The following is a 15,415-nucleotide window of genomic DNA, read 5'->3' as shown; positions in this document are numbered from 1 at the left end:
CAAAGAAGACTAAAGCAGAAACAAACCATCAAATTGGGGCTACATCAAATTGAAAAGCTTCTGCACAGCCAAAGAAACTATCACACAAACAAAGAGACCCCTCACAGAATGGGAGAAGATCTTCACATGCCATACATCAGACAAGGCACTAATCACCAAAATATACAAAGAGCTCAGCAAACTTAGCATCAAAAAAGCAAATGACCCCATCCAAAAATGGGCAAAGGATATGAACAGAACATTCACTACTAAGAAGAGATCCAGAACATTCACTACTAAGAAGAGATCCAAAAGGCTAACAAACATATGAAAAATTGTTCCAGGTCGCTGACTGTCAGAGAAATGCAAATAAAGACAATATTGAGATAACCAACTTACCCCTGTGAGAATGGCATACATCAAAAAGGACAGCAGCAGCAAATGCTGGAGAGGCTGTGAGGACAGAGGAACCCTTCTGCACTGCTGGTGGGAATGTAAATTGGTCCAACCTCTGTAGAGAGCAGTCTGGAGAACTCTCACAAGGATAGACATGGACCTTCCATATGACCCAGTAATCCCTCTCCTAGGGATATACCCCAAGGACTCCATAATACCCAACCAAAAAGAAATGTGTACACCTATTTTCATAGCAGCACAACTTGTAATAGCTAAAACCTGGAAGCAATCCAGGTGCCCAACAACAGATGAGTGGCTGAGAAAGCTGTGATACATATACACAATGGAATACTACGCAGCTATTAAGAACAATGAACCGACCTTCTCTGACCTATCTTGGATGGAGCTAGAAGGAATTAATTGAGCTAAGTCAGAAAGATAAAGATGAGTATGGGATGATCCCACTCAAAAACAGAAGTTGAGAAAGAACAGAAAGGGAAACTAAAAGCAGAATTTGACTGAATCTGGAGTAGGGCACAAAAGTAAAAACCCTGGGTTGAGGATGAGGGTGGATGCTCAGCTTCATGGGGTCGGGGGGAGGGGAGGGAGGAGGGGATGGAATACAGTCTTTTGGCGGTGGGAATGGTGTTTGTGTACACTCCTATCAATTTGTAGTCAGATAAATTACTATTTAATTAATATGAGAGGGGAAAATTGAATATCTCAAACTTTTTACATCACAGACTGAGTCATTTTAATACATAGGCTGTCTTTGATATGTTGACTCAATCTTAAGAGGTTAGACCAGGGAGAACAGAAGCAACCGGTGGCACAGCTATATACAAATAATGTCAAAGGACATACATTATGGTGATGTTGTGTATGACACAGCAAATCCTAACAAAGGGATATTTCAAAGTTAACTCAATTGCTAAATAATATGATTATAGCAATAACTATCTTTTGTCTTCTTAAACCCTAAGACAGCAGGAACCTCCCGCTTCCCCTATAGAGCCTATATTTCCCCAGTCCTGGAACCTCTAGGGTGGGGCTCACTTTCTTGCATTCTTCTTTCAATTCATACCAAATGATATTGCATCTGCTTATCCCAACCTAATCAACACAACGAGTGTGGTACCAACTCAGTACCAACTTCACTTCAGACTATGTCCAGAGACGTCAGACATGGAATGTCAACCCTTCAGCCTCAATACTCAGCTGAGACCTTTCCTTTCATAAGATTCTCTAATTCCATTTCAGGAGGTTCACTTCCTAACAAAGTCCCAAAACCTAGATATAGACTAGGTCCCATAAAATAGAGCACATGTTCACATGTATCCATAAATTAGGGAAAAATATATACCTGAAATCAAAAGTACACAATAATCTACAATGAGTTAGTATAAAGTTCATAATGAAATAGTGTCTACTTAGACTTAGGTACCCTCCTCACCTTCCTATTACAGTTCTCTCACTCACTCCCAAGCTAACCTTATTAAAGCAAGGATTGCAAAAGCTGAATAAGGGCAAGAGACTGGCATACTTTAACGATGACTCTTTAGTCACTATCAGGCCACTATTAAGGCCTATTTAGTCACTATTAGTCACTATTAAGGCCCAACAGCTTGGGCCTTAATTGGGAAGCCCTGAGATTCCCAAACAGACATGATGGGCCTAGATCTCGAATAAATCCCTCTCTCCATTGTTACCAGTCATCTCTATCAGAAACAACAAAACAGAACCCTTTTGTGGGCCCCCATAGGACCTTGCCCTCAAGGTGGATCAACAATGGTAAAGAATGTTCCATCCTCCAAAGGGAGGCTGGATAATATACTCTATGCTACACCTGAGGAAGATGGGCCCTAATATTGGGGCAGCTTGAAACGTTCCTATTCATGACCACAAAATGTGAGCTCAGATCTAAAGGCAGGCAGAGGTCACATAGGCTCCTAAACTGAATATGGACCCCAGATTACATCAAATCGATGGGGTTTACAATCAACAATATTTATACACCTTTCCCATATTTGGGAGCTACTTTCTTCCCTGATCCAGCTTTCTGGTCCTTCTGCCAGCCATGCATCATCTCCCTAGATAATAATTAGGATCCACCTGCAAATCAGATTTCAGGCTCAGGCAAAAAACCAAACAAACAAAAAAACAAAAAAACTGGTATAGCCACAGACCCTTTGGAATATAACTAAAATAGGCCTACTAGCTATCTACAAAATGGAGATTCCCCCCCCCCCCAACTCTTCAACGGCACTATTCCAACCTTTAGGTCCATGATTGTTCAACAATTTGTTTGGCTTTGTATGTTAACTGTCTTTTCAACCTCCAGATTCCAGATGCTAGCATGATGCAGGCCAGACTTCCCCACCAATGTGTCCTGGAGCTCCACTTCTCCAGAGCCCTTCCCCATTAGGGAAAGAGAGAGACAGGCTGGGAGTATGGATTGACCTGTCAATGGCCATGTTCGGCAGGGAAGCAATTACAGAAGCCAGACCTTCCACCTTCTGCATCCCACAATGACCTTGGGTCCATACTCCCAAAAGGGTAAAGAATAGGAAAGCTATCAGGGGAGGGATGAGATATGGAGTTCTGGTGGTGGGAATTGTGTGGATTTGTACCCCTCTTATCCTACGGTTTTGTCAATGTTTCCTTTTTAAAAATAAAAGTTAAAAAAAAGATTATCAACAGCATGTGAATATATAAATCATTTTAGTAATGGAAAAAAAAAAAAGAACAGGAAAGCTATCAGGGGAGGGGATGAGATACAGAGTTCTTTTGGTGGGGATTGTGTGGGACTGTACCCCTCTAATCCTACTGTCTTGTTGGTGTTTCTGATTTATAAATAAAAATTATAAAATTTTTAAAAAATACTCAGCTAAATGACATAAACTGCCAAGAGCTCTAGACAAACATCTCCAGGGACAGTCTACCCAAGGAAAGGACAACGATCTCTATTACATAGTGGGAAAAGAATTTCTTCTTCTAACAAAGTCCCAAAACCTAGATATACACCAGTTTCTGTGAGAGAGCTTATGTTCACATAAACTACTGCAAAATATATACCTGAAAGCAGAAGTACACTAGAGTTTGCAGTGAGTACCTCCCTAACACTTCCTCTCCACTATTCCAACCTTTGGGTCCATGATTGCTCAACAATTTGTTTGGCTTTGTATGTTAACGCTCTTTTCAATCACCAGGTTCCAGATGCCATCAGGATGCTAGCCAGGCTTCCCTGGACTGAAGACCCCACCAATGTGTCCTGCAGCTCCGCTTCCCCAGAGACCCACCCTACTAGGGAAAGAGAGAGGCAGACTGGGAGCATGGACCGACCAGTCAACGCCCATGTTCAGCGGGGAAGCAATTACAGAAGCCAGACCTTCTACCTTCTGCAACCCTCAATGACCCTGGGTCCATGCTCCCAGAGGGATAGAGAATGGGAAAGCTATCGGGGGAGGGGTTGGTATATGGAGACTGGGTGGTGGGAATTGTGTGGAGTTGTACCCCTCCTACCCTATGGTTTTGTTAATTAATCCTTTCTTAAATTAAAAAAAAATTTTTTTTAAAGAATTTCTTCTGTATTATACTAGGTGTGTATGTTAGTGGACATACACTTACATGTGTATGTGAAGTTTATGAAACACATTTAGAACCTCCAATATTCACCTTGTGGTGACCATTTAAATCTCGATTTCTATGAAGCAGAAATTTTTCTACTTATAGGAAGTTCAAGCAAAGGCAACACTGATCTCTGCTGATTACAAGTCATGATAGTGGTGATATCTGGAGTGTGGTTGTTAACTGGAAAAGAGCAAATAGAATTCAATGAGGTGATGGAAATGTTCTATGCATTGATCTGGGTGATAGTTTTTTTTTTAAAAAGTGATATACCTGTGAAAATGCTGCAGGCTATCTATCTTCAGTATCAGCATGTTAGTGTATGTACATTTTGCTTCAGTAAAAATAAATGATCTGAAACAAAACAGATGTAGCATACCTTATACAAACACCAGATACATACATAAACAGAGATCTTTTTGGTCAGGAAAATACCTGAACTAAAAAGAGGAATGACCCATTTGAAGTGTTAGATGCTGAAAGATCTGGTAAAATTCAAAAGCTGACCTAACGAAAAAGCGAGTGTCAGGACAGGAAAAGCTAAAGTTGTAAGCAGGAAGGGGTCTGACCTTTAAAACTTAATGGGGAAAGCAGTCCTGCTAGGTGGCAAAATTCAATGTGGGGGCTAAGGAGATATGGCACAGTGGTAGTGTGCCAGGCTCTTGTGCCTGAGGACCCTAAGGTCCTAGGTTCAGTTCCTGGCACCATCATGTTAAACCTGAGCTGTGCTCTGGTCTCTATATGTCATGAAAAATAAATCTTTACGAAAGATTCAAGGTGAGGAACTGCTATAATATGTTGAAATGGGTGTTGTTAAAATTTTCGGAGGCTCTTGCCGGCTGGGATAGCTTCACAGGCGGGTAACAGAGACGCGGAGACAACGGCTGGGCAGGGAAGCTGTATCTCTTTATTCAGGAACAACGATTCATAAACTAAGACAAACTAATCACCAAACAGAACTCTGCTGTCTCTTTGCTGCGGCGCAAGCACTCTCTCTTACTCTGCAACTCTACAACTCTGGAACCCAGGAACTCTCGAACTCTGGCAACTCTGGCGGGGTTCCTAGGGGCGGGGCCAAGTGGGCCCGCGAAACTAACTGGACTGATCTAATTCTCTCGGCGGGGGGAGAACTACCCAATGTAAAGCATACAACAATTCCCCCTTTTCTTTTTAACTAAATGACTATAGTATCAAGGGTGTGGGGTGAACAGAAACATATATCATACAGGCATTTTTAAAAAAGAAACTGGCACAAACATGGAGAAACATGTAAGCAAGTAACAAGAACCAGCGTGTTGCCAAGGGAAGGCCTGAGGGGGCCATATCTGCCTCTGTGAGCTAAACTTTATCAGCTTAAAAAAAAACATTTTTTGCCTCTGGGGGGCTACTTGCCTCGACGGGCATTTGCATGGAGGCGGGGAACAGCCTAGAGTCCCAAAGGCAGCTGGCTGCAATTTACTTACTATGAAACAAAACTTGTTATTAGCATATTTCTAATAGAGAAGGAATTTGAGACTTTTACATAGCAACAACATCTTTTTAACCTTTTGTTACACCCATTCAAGATGGAGTCAGGAAAGGAAACCTCAGGCATGAGAATAATTAGCATAGCCACTGTGCGATCTACCATTTCTTTTTTTTTTAATATTTATTTTATTTATTTATTCCCTTTTGTTGCCCTTATTGTTTTATTGTTGTAGTTATTATTGTTGTTGTTATTGTTGGATAGGACAGAGAGAAATGGATAGAGGAGGGGAAGACAGAGAGGAGGAGAGAAAGATAGACACCTGCAGACCTGCTTCACCGCCTGTGAAGCGACTCCTCTGCAGGTGGGGAGCCGGGGTTCGAACCGGGATCCTTATGCTGGTCCTTGTGCTTTGCGCCACCTGCGCCTAACCCGCTGTGCTACAGCCCGACTCCCCACGATCTACCATTTCTAAGAGAGAAGGTAATGGAGAGTTTTACATATCAACAAGTCTATTTAACCTTTTGTTTAGACCAACTTAGTTAAAATATATTGATTGTTAACTAATTTTTACCTCAGACTTTAAATGTAAGTTAATTTTATCTTTATGAGAATTACGTTGAAAACCTTTTTCATTTAACTTCGACTAGTAAGAATTTAGCCTTAAAGTTACTGTTTACCAAACTTTAAACATACACATAAACATGGTCATTAATACACAAGGAGAGAAACCTTTGTTACGAAGACATGTCATTTCAAACACGAATTTAGACCTGTACTGTCTTAGTTGTTGGGGGGGGTTCACCATCTGGAGGTGGCTTCCTGCACAGCTCCACTTCTAGGAATTGCAGGTTGCGATCTCTGCACAAATCTCTGCGTACTCCAGCTTGTCTGCCTTCAGACCGGACTGGCAGCTGGAGATCTCGTGTGCCCAGTTTCGGCAGGGAGCCTGAGGGTCCGGGAGGCCCGGGATCGTTCCAGAATTCATAGCAAGAGGGCAGGCGGGCCAGGCTTGTAGAAGGTGTGGGCCTAGGTGCCCAAGGGTGGCGGCCATGATAGGCCGCCGCAGCCCTGCCCCATGGCCCTGCCATGTCTGCTGCCCTGCTCGCAGTGGCCGAGCAGCGTGGAGGGATCACGCATCCAGTGCCCTGCTACACGCGGTGGAGAGCCGGCTCCTGTGGGCTGGCCTCGGACTCTTGCGTGTTGGCATCGGGCTCCAGCGTGTTGGCATCGGGCTCCAGCGTGCTGGCATTGGGCTCTTGGGGCTCTTGTGTGTTGGCATCAGCCTCCTGCGGACTGCGGGGCTGCGGGCGCAGTGCGCGGGGTTGTCTGGGCGCAGCCGGCTGGCTGGCTGTTTAACCAGGTGGAAACAGCAGCTCCGTGCCTCGCCTCCCACCCGCTGGCTCTTCCCGCTGACTGTTCTGAGTTCACCCGAGCGAGTGGAAATCACAGAGTGGTCCAGATATAAATGTTCCAGAAACAGCGAAACAGTCTCGTGAAGAAAGAGCAGAGGCCTTTGGAGATCTCTTCACAAGCAGAAGAGAAGGCTATAGTGCATAGGTAGCCAAATTGTCTTTACTTATCTGAGAGATGCGCAGGTCAGGTCCACGTGGGCGCCATTTGTTGTTAAAATTTTGGACGGCTCCTGCTGGCCGGGCTAGCTTCACGGGCGGGTAACAGAGATGCGGAGACAACGGCTGGGCAGGGAAGCTGTATCTCTTTATCCAGGAACAACGATTCATAAACTAAGACAAACTAATCACCAAACAGAACTCTGCTGTCTCTTTGCTGCGGCGCAAGCACTCTCTCTTACTCTGCAACTCTACAACTCTGGAACTCAGGAACTCTCGAACTTAGGAACTCTTCAACTCTGGAACCCAGGAACTCTCAAACTCTGGCAACTCTGGCGGGGTTCCTGGGGCGGGTCCAAGTGGGCTCGCGAAACTAACTGGACTGATCTAATTCTCTCGGCGGGGGGAGAACTACCCAATGTAAAGCATACAACAAATGGGGGCTGGTTGGTGGCACACCTGGTTGAGTGCACATATTACAATGCATAAGGACCCAGGTTCAAGCCCCCAGTCCCCACCTGCAGGGGAAAGTGATTTTCTTTCCTTGCGAGTGGTGAAGCAGTATTGCAGGTGTCTCGCTGTCTCTCACCCTCTTTATCACTCCCTTCCCTCTTGATTTCTGACTGTCTTTATCCAATAAGTAAATAAATAAAGATAGTAAAAAATAAAAATGAAATGTTGAAATGAAAAAAAGAAGTGGCAATCACTAAAACTTGAGAAGATCTCAAAGAGAATAGAATTTCACAAGTTGTCACTAATTCTCCTCAGAGGAGCAAGAATAGGAATTTCAGTTGTCAAAGACAACTCAGAGTGTTTAAAAACTTTAAGAGACAACTGAACTGCCATTGCATATTGTCATTGCAAAGCATTAAACAATTCATGGATATTTTCTGGTTATGATAGCAAAGGGGAAAACTAAGTAACTATTGGTTTAGGGTAAGGTACCCTTTGAGAAATAGGGCTTTTATATGAAAATGAAAAGTTAAAAATTAATGTCACAGTCTAGGGAGAGAAGGGAAAAACACTGGTGGTATTCACTTTCTCTTTGTTTCATCAGTCCTCTGCTATATAGTCCTAACTCTCACCCCCAACTAGAACTGCCCAAACGACAGTGTCTCCACTAGGGTGTAATTAATGTTTAGTGAATGAAAGAAATAACAGAAAGGAGAGAAAAGGAAGAAGGAAAGAAGCAGAGAAGGATCTAAATTCTGTTTCTTTTCCTCAAGATGGTTTCGGCAATTCTAGGTGTTTTCAGGTTTCAGATAAATGATTGTACTGTTTGTTCTATTCTCTTAAAGAAGCTTGGTGGAACTTTGATGGGTATTGCATTAAATTTGTATATGGCTCTGGGGAGAATATTCATTTTGATGATATTTATTCTTCCAATCCATGAGCATGGGATATCTTTCCATTTCTTGGTATCAGTTTCCTTGAGTAGCGACTCATAGTTTTCAGCATACAAGTCTTTCACTTCTTTGGTCAACTTTATTCCTAGGTATTTGATTGATTTCGCTGAAACAGTAAATGGGAGTGATTTCTGGATGTCTTCTTCAGATTTAGTGTTTGCATAAAGAAATGCCACTGATTTTTGTACATTGATTTTGTAGCCTGATACCTTGCTATATTGCCTAATAACTTCCAGTAATTTTCTGCTGGATTCTCTAGGTTTTTCTATGTATACTATCATATCATCTGCAAATAGTGAGAGCTTGACTTCTTCCCTTCCAATCTGTATTCCTTTGATTTCTTTCTCTTGCCTGATTGCTATGGCAAGAACTTCCAATACTATGTTGAAGAGTAACGGTGACAGTGGATAGCCCTGTCTAGTCCCCGATCTGAGGGGGACTGCTTTCAGCTTCTGTCCATTGAGTATGATGTTGGCTGTAGGTTTGCTATATATAGACTCCACTATCTTGAGGAATTTCCCATCTATTCCCATTTTCTGTAGAGTTTTGAGCATGAATGGGTGTTGGAGGATCTAAATTCTAAAGAAAACACCAGGATAAAAGTTATTAAAGTCACATGGGACTACCCAGTTCCATTTCAGATGGCACATTCTCCAACAAAGTTACTGATCCTAGATATAGGCGAGGGTCTAAGGGTGTATACATATATCCATAAGTTAGGGGCAATTATGTACCTCAAAGTAAAAGTGCTTAATAGTCCTCTATGATTATACTAAGACATAATAAGCTCACCAATCTAGTAGAATGGCTGGCCTAAAGGAGGTACCATAATTTTTCAAGTCAAATATTTATTCCTTAGGCCTAGATACCTCCTCTCCTACCCCCTACCTCACATCCCTCAATCTCTCTATCCAACTTACTACACAAAAGAAAGTAAGGTATATCTATTTCCTAATCTCTTATGACAGCATCAGCTTTATTGTTACCCCTTGATAATATTTAGAAAAAAATATATACAATTGGCCAAGAGATAAACTAGCAAAACTTTACATAAACTAAAGGACAATTATTGCCCCTATGACAGCCTTTATTAGAATCATCAAACAAATGCAATAAAACTCAAGGCTAACTTAGACCTCACTGAAATCCTAGCTGTTTTCTTCCCAACTTGAGGCCAGACTGTATAGACCAATTTTGATACAACAAATGACACTCAGTGCAAATGACACTCAGCTGAGGGAAAATCCAAACTCGTCAGACAAATAAGGGACTTCAAAAGCAGGAAAAGAGCGAGAGAATTATGGTGTCTTTAGTCACTATCAGGCCACTCCATCACCTGGGGCCTAAGTCAGGGCAATCCTAGGATTCCTCCATAGACAGGATGGGCCTGGCCCTCTAAAAGATCCCTTTATCCCCTGTCAATGGTCACTTCTATCAGGAATGCCATCATAAGCCCTTTCAAGGGCCTCTCTCTCCATGACCTTGCCCTCACTGTAAAGTAGCAATGACAGGGACTTCCCTACTTTCCAAAGGGAGGCTGGGTCAGCCTACTCTAACATTCAAGGAAGACTGGTTCTGAAATGAATGCAGCAGCTTAGAATGTTCCCAGCTGTGACCATGACTGTGAGCTCAGTCTGACAGAGACTCAGAGCCTTATAATATAGGCTCCTGTGCCAATTATGAATATACATTGGCCCTAAGACAAATTTATGGGGTAAACAGTTAATTGTATTTATACATTTTCTTCAAGTTTTCCCTTACCTAGCTTTATAGATTTATTCTCAACTCTGACTATACCTTCTCAAAAAATATTTTTAGCTCACCTCCATATTGCTCAGGCAAAAATTACTTAAGTCATAGGTCCCTAGGAACATACCTAAATTAGGCTTCTTAGCTTCCTACCACTCTAAAATCCCTATTCTCACCTGCTCTATTCTTACTTTCTTGTTCCTGTTTATTAAACATTTTGTCCTGCCTCATAACTTACTACCTTTCAGCCACCAAGTTACAGATGTTACTATGATTCCATTCTGAACTCCCTGGGCAGATGACCTCACCAATGTGTCCCAGAACCTCACCTCTCCAGAGCCTTACCCCACTAGAGAAAGACAGAAATAGATTGGGGGTGTAAATGAACCTGCCATTAACCATGTTCAGGGGAGAAGCAATTACAGAAACCTCCCGCCTTTTGCACCCCACAAAGAATCTTGTTCCTTATTTCCAAAGGAGGAGAAATGTTAGAAGAAGGTGACTAGAGAACTCTGAAACCCAATCAGGACCCAGAGAGAAAAAAAAGAAAAAAGGAAAGACATTCAGAAGTAGTAATTGGTGTAGGTGTGACTTAGAAAAGAAGAGAAGATCATAGGAAAAATAGGTAGATAGATAGATAGACAGACAGACAGACAGACAGACAGACAGTCTTCATCCATTCATGTGACCTGTGGAGAACCACCGCAGTTTCCAGTAGAGGGGATGGGGACACAGAACTCTGGTGAGGGAAATGGTGTGGAATTGTACCCTTATTATTTTGTGATTTTGTAAGTTACTAATAAAAAAAACATTTACAAAGTTGTTAAGGTGCAATAAACTATGCCATAGGGTTACAAGAGTTAAAACTTCTTATTGTCGTAGACTACAGAGATAGCATACTGAAAAGTTGTTGAAAAATAATACACTAATATTTTAAAAGGGCTGGGAAATAGCTCAATCTGTATAGTATAGAATCCTTGGTTTAAGCCCCAACACCACAAAAGAACACCATGACACTGAAGGAAGTCTCAGAAATGGTAAAGTTGTGCTATAGTCTCTTTACCACCTCTATTTTCAAAATTTTAAAATGAAAATGTTGGGGCTAGGTGGTGGTACATCCAGCTGAATACACACATTACCATATGGAAGGCTCTGAATTCAAACACCAGCTCCCCACATGTAAGAGGAAAGCTTCGCAATCGATGAAGCAATGCTACAAGTATCTCTCTTCCTCTTTACCTCCCTCTTCCCTCTCAATTTTCTCTGTATCCAAAATAATAAAAATACTTAATATTTAAAGTGTTATTAAAATAAATAAATAATACAAATTTAAAAGTTGCCCCAAGATCAGTAGCTCTGGTGCTACAAAAATAAAATCTAAATTTCTAGACATTTATATTTATTCAATGTATGGGCAATAACAAATGAAATCATTGAGTACCAGATGGTTAGGAAGAAGTCACTTTCCCAGCAAGTCCCAAAGATAACCACTGTTAGGAGAATCCAATTCCTAAGAAGCAGGGTTAAAAAGAGGGTACAAGTCAATTGGCAATTACATTATATTCGATGCCATGCTAAATAAAGTGGGTGAAATATCCTGGAGTTTTGTTGTACTGAAATGTGATCCACAAAGCCGCTGCAGCATTATCATCATGATCACTTTCCTTGCATAACCTATTCCTCAAAATTTCCACATAAGTTCAGATAGAAATCAGAATTTGCACTTGCCCAAGGGGAAAAAAAAAAAAGCAGTAATGTAATCAGGATTCCTTTTAGGACTTCAACCTCTCAAAATCAAGCATTTGGTAGTGGCAATGGCAAGTGAAGAAAGCAAAGACAAAAACAATTACCAAGAGGCTGGATTATAGGAACTATCCAAGCTCCAAATTGGTCTTCTTCTTATATTTCTCAGGTTCTTTTCCTCTTCTACTGTCTCTCACCACCTCCCTCCCTCCCTATTGGTTTCAAGGCTGAAATCACTCTGATAAATCTGGAAGTTACGAACTAATTAAACCACCGCCATCCCGCCCCGCCTAGTGAACTGTGGAAAGTACTAATGAAGAAAAATTATGTCTAATATCAAATGTTAGGCTTCAAGGAACCCAAAGAATTCTTTAAAAACTTGAAATCAAACCATCTGCCACCAACCTGTTACGAGTGTCTGGATCGATTCCCCAGTTTACAAGGGTACTGAAGGAGTTCCTCCATACTGGTCTAGTCCCTGAACAGCTGGTAACTGTGCACAGGGTTGGTTTCACAAGCTCTGTTTCTGCCAGACCCCTCAGATTTTCCAACACCTGTGAATTAAGATAGATTGTGTTTAGAGATCATGTTGAAATAAGTAAATAAAGTAAAGTAAAGTAAAAAAAAAAAAAAAACTTTCAGGAAACCCCACAAAAAATTTAAAACTTTAACATTTTAAAATATGGAACATGTATAAGAAAGTTAAACCTAACATGTATGTGAGATCTGCTTTCTAGCAGAAAAATTGCAGTCAAAAATAACACAGGTAAGATTCATCAAAATCAAGTAGTTACTGGTTTCATATGTATTCAATTTGTGTTTGTACAATGTCACTGGGATAAATGTGTTCTAGATATAAATGCAAAGTGTTTCTTCCTCAACAAGCTGAAGATATACTGATTCATTTCATAGCATAATCTAAATTTACTTTTAAAGTTTCCAGATTTATTGGCTTAAACTATGTGTGAAAGAGAGAATTTCTGATAAGATCTTGACTGGAATGGTACTGATAACAAGCATACAATTGGAGAAATTCCTTAATTACCTTTGGGTAAACTGAGGATCCTAGGGGAAAAAAACTTTGAAAAAATGTATTCGAGGTCTAGGCCCATCTTGTCTATTTGGGAATCTCAGAACTCCCCGACTAAGGCCCCAGCTGATGGGGTGGCCTGATAGTGACTAAAGAGTCATCATTAAAGTATGCCAGTCTCTTGCCCTTATTCAGCTTTTGTAGTCCTTACTTTGGAGTTGTACCCCTCTTATCCTATGGTTTTTGTCAGTGTTTCCTTTTTATAAATAAAAATTATTTTAAAAATTAAAAAAATATATTCAATCAACATGGCAGATGCTGTCAGCCAATTCTTATTTAACAAAATAATCTACTTCTAGGTGGGGATAGGTAGCATAATAGTTATGCAAAAAGACTCTCATGCCTGAGGATCCAAAGTCCCTGTTCAGTCCCCCAGAACCACCATAAACTAGAGCTGAGCAATACTCTGGTGGGGAAGAAAGGTAACAAAATATCTACTTCTCACATAACTCAGAAAACATACGGTTTTTTTTTTTTTCCAGCCACCAGGGGTACTACTGGAGCTCAGTGCCTGTGTAACTCCACCATTCCCTGGGCCATTATTTCTATCTCTCTTTTTTTTTTTTCTTTCTGTTTGTTTGTAAGAGGGAGAAGGAGAGACACCTACAGCACTGTTCCACTGCTTATGAAAAATTTCCCCTCTGTAGGTGGGGACTGGGGACTTGAACTCAGGTTCTTGTGCATGGTGCACCACCATCCAGCCCCAAAATAATTTCCTTCTTAACTTGAACAAACTAAATAGATTTGATGATTGCTCTAGGATAACTGTATTATATTAGAACAGAAAGTTAGAACAGCTGACAAAATCCCTCTCTCCACTGTCACTGGTAATCTCCACCAGGAACAACATAATGGATCCCTTTGTGGGCCCCTACAGGACCTTGCCCTCAATGTGGATCAACAATTGTAGGGAATGTTCCATTCTCCAAATGGGAAGTTGGATAACATACTCTACCTATCACCCTAGGAAGATGGGTCCTGAAATTAGTGCAGCCTGGAATGTTCCCAGCTGTAACCACAGAATGTGAGCTCAGAACTACAGGGATGCAGAGGTTACACAAGCTCCTACAATGAATATGGGCCCCATATCAAATTGATAGGGTATACAGTTTATAATATTCATATACTTTTCCCATATTTGGGAGCTACTCTCTTTCCTGATCCAGCTTTCTAGTCCTTTTTCCAACTATGACTGGTGTCATACAATAACTTGGTGTCAGACAATAACTTGGGTCCACCTGCATATCAGAGGTCAGGCTCAGGCAAAAACTAGTAAACTCATGGGCCCCTTGGAATATACCTAAAATAGACCTACTAGCTTTTTCCAAAATGGAGACCCCAGATCTTCACCTGAAATATTCTTGCCTTTAGGTTCGTGATTAGTCAACAATTTGTTCTGCTTTATATCTTAACTCTTTTTTAGCCACTAGGTTCCAGATGCTACCATGATGCCAACCGGACTTCCCTGGGCAGACAACCCCACCAATATGTCCTGGAGCCTCATCTCCCCAGATCCCTGCCCCACTAAGGGAAAGAGACAGACAGGCTGTAAGTATGGATCGACCTGCCAATGCCCATGTTGAGCAGGGAAGCAATTACAGAAGTCAGATCTTCCATCTTCTGCACCCCATAATGACCCTGGGTCCATAATCCCAGAGGGATAAAGAGTAGGAAAACTTTCAAGGGAGGAATGGGATATGGAGTTCAGGTGGTAAGAACTATGTGGAACTGCACCCCTCTTATCCTATGGTCTTGTCAATATTTCCATTTTATAAGTAAAAAAAAAAAATAGAAAGGGGAAGAAAAGAAAAGAAAAGAAAAGGGATCCCAATGTTCCTAAGAGGCCTTCATCTGCTTTCTTCCTGTTTTAAACATCACCCAGAGATCAAAAGTTAACACCCTGGCCTATCCACTGGTGATATTGCAAAAAAGTTGGGTGAAATGTATTCTGAAGAGTCGGCTAAAGAATAAACAGCCATATGAGCAGAAAGCAGATAAACTGCAGGAAAAATATGAAAAGGATACTGCTGCATACCATGCCAAGGGCAAAAGTGAAGCAGGCAAGAAGGACCACTGGCAGGCCCACAGGCTCAAAGAAGAATGAGCCAGAGAAAGAGGAGGAGGAGGAGGAAGAGGGAGAAGAAGAAAAGGAGAAGGAGGAGGAGGAGATGGAGAAGAAGGAGGAGGAGGAGAAAAACAGAAGCAAACTATTTCTAAGACTTGTGAGAACTATGATGTTTATCATTGGGAGGTGGAAGTGGGGGGGACAGAACTTTTGTGGTAGGTGTGGTGTGGAAATATGCAATGTAATCTTGCAATCTTGTTTTTGTAAATATTCTGTTTATTCATGTATCTAGGACAGAGACAGACAGAAGTTAAGAGAGGGGGT

The 15,415-nt window shown here is 41.5% G+C and overlaps 1 long non-coding RNA gene across 1 annotated transcript in view; it reads right to left on the bottom strand.

The window, feature by feature from the left end:
- The window catches only part of LOC132539770 (uncharacterized), a 110,959-nt gene that overhangs the window by 43,051 nt on the left and 52,493 nt on the right, over positions 1–15,415 (bottom strand). Inside the window, exon 2 of the long non-coding RNA XR_009551070.1 lies at positions 12,342–12,490. This is a non-coding gene — a long non-coding RNA (uncharacterized LOC132539770). The remainder of the gene's footprint in view (positions 1–12,341; positions 12,491–15,415) is intronic.

Source organism: Erinaceus europaeus, chromosome 8 (genome assembly GCF_950295315.1).
Source record: "Erinaceus europaeus chromosome 8, mEriEur2.1, whole genome shotgun sequence".
Classification (NCBI taxonomy): domain Eukaryota; kingdom Metazoa; phylum Chordata; class Mammalia; order Eulipotyphla; family Erinaceidae; genus Erinaceus; species Erinaceus europaeus.
This window is presented reverse-complemented; position numbering and strand designations above follow the sequence as displayed.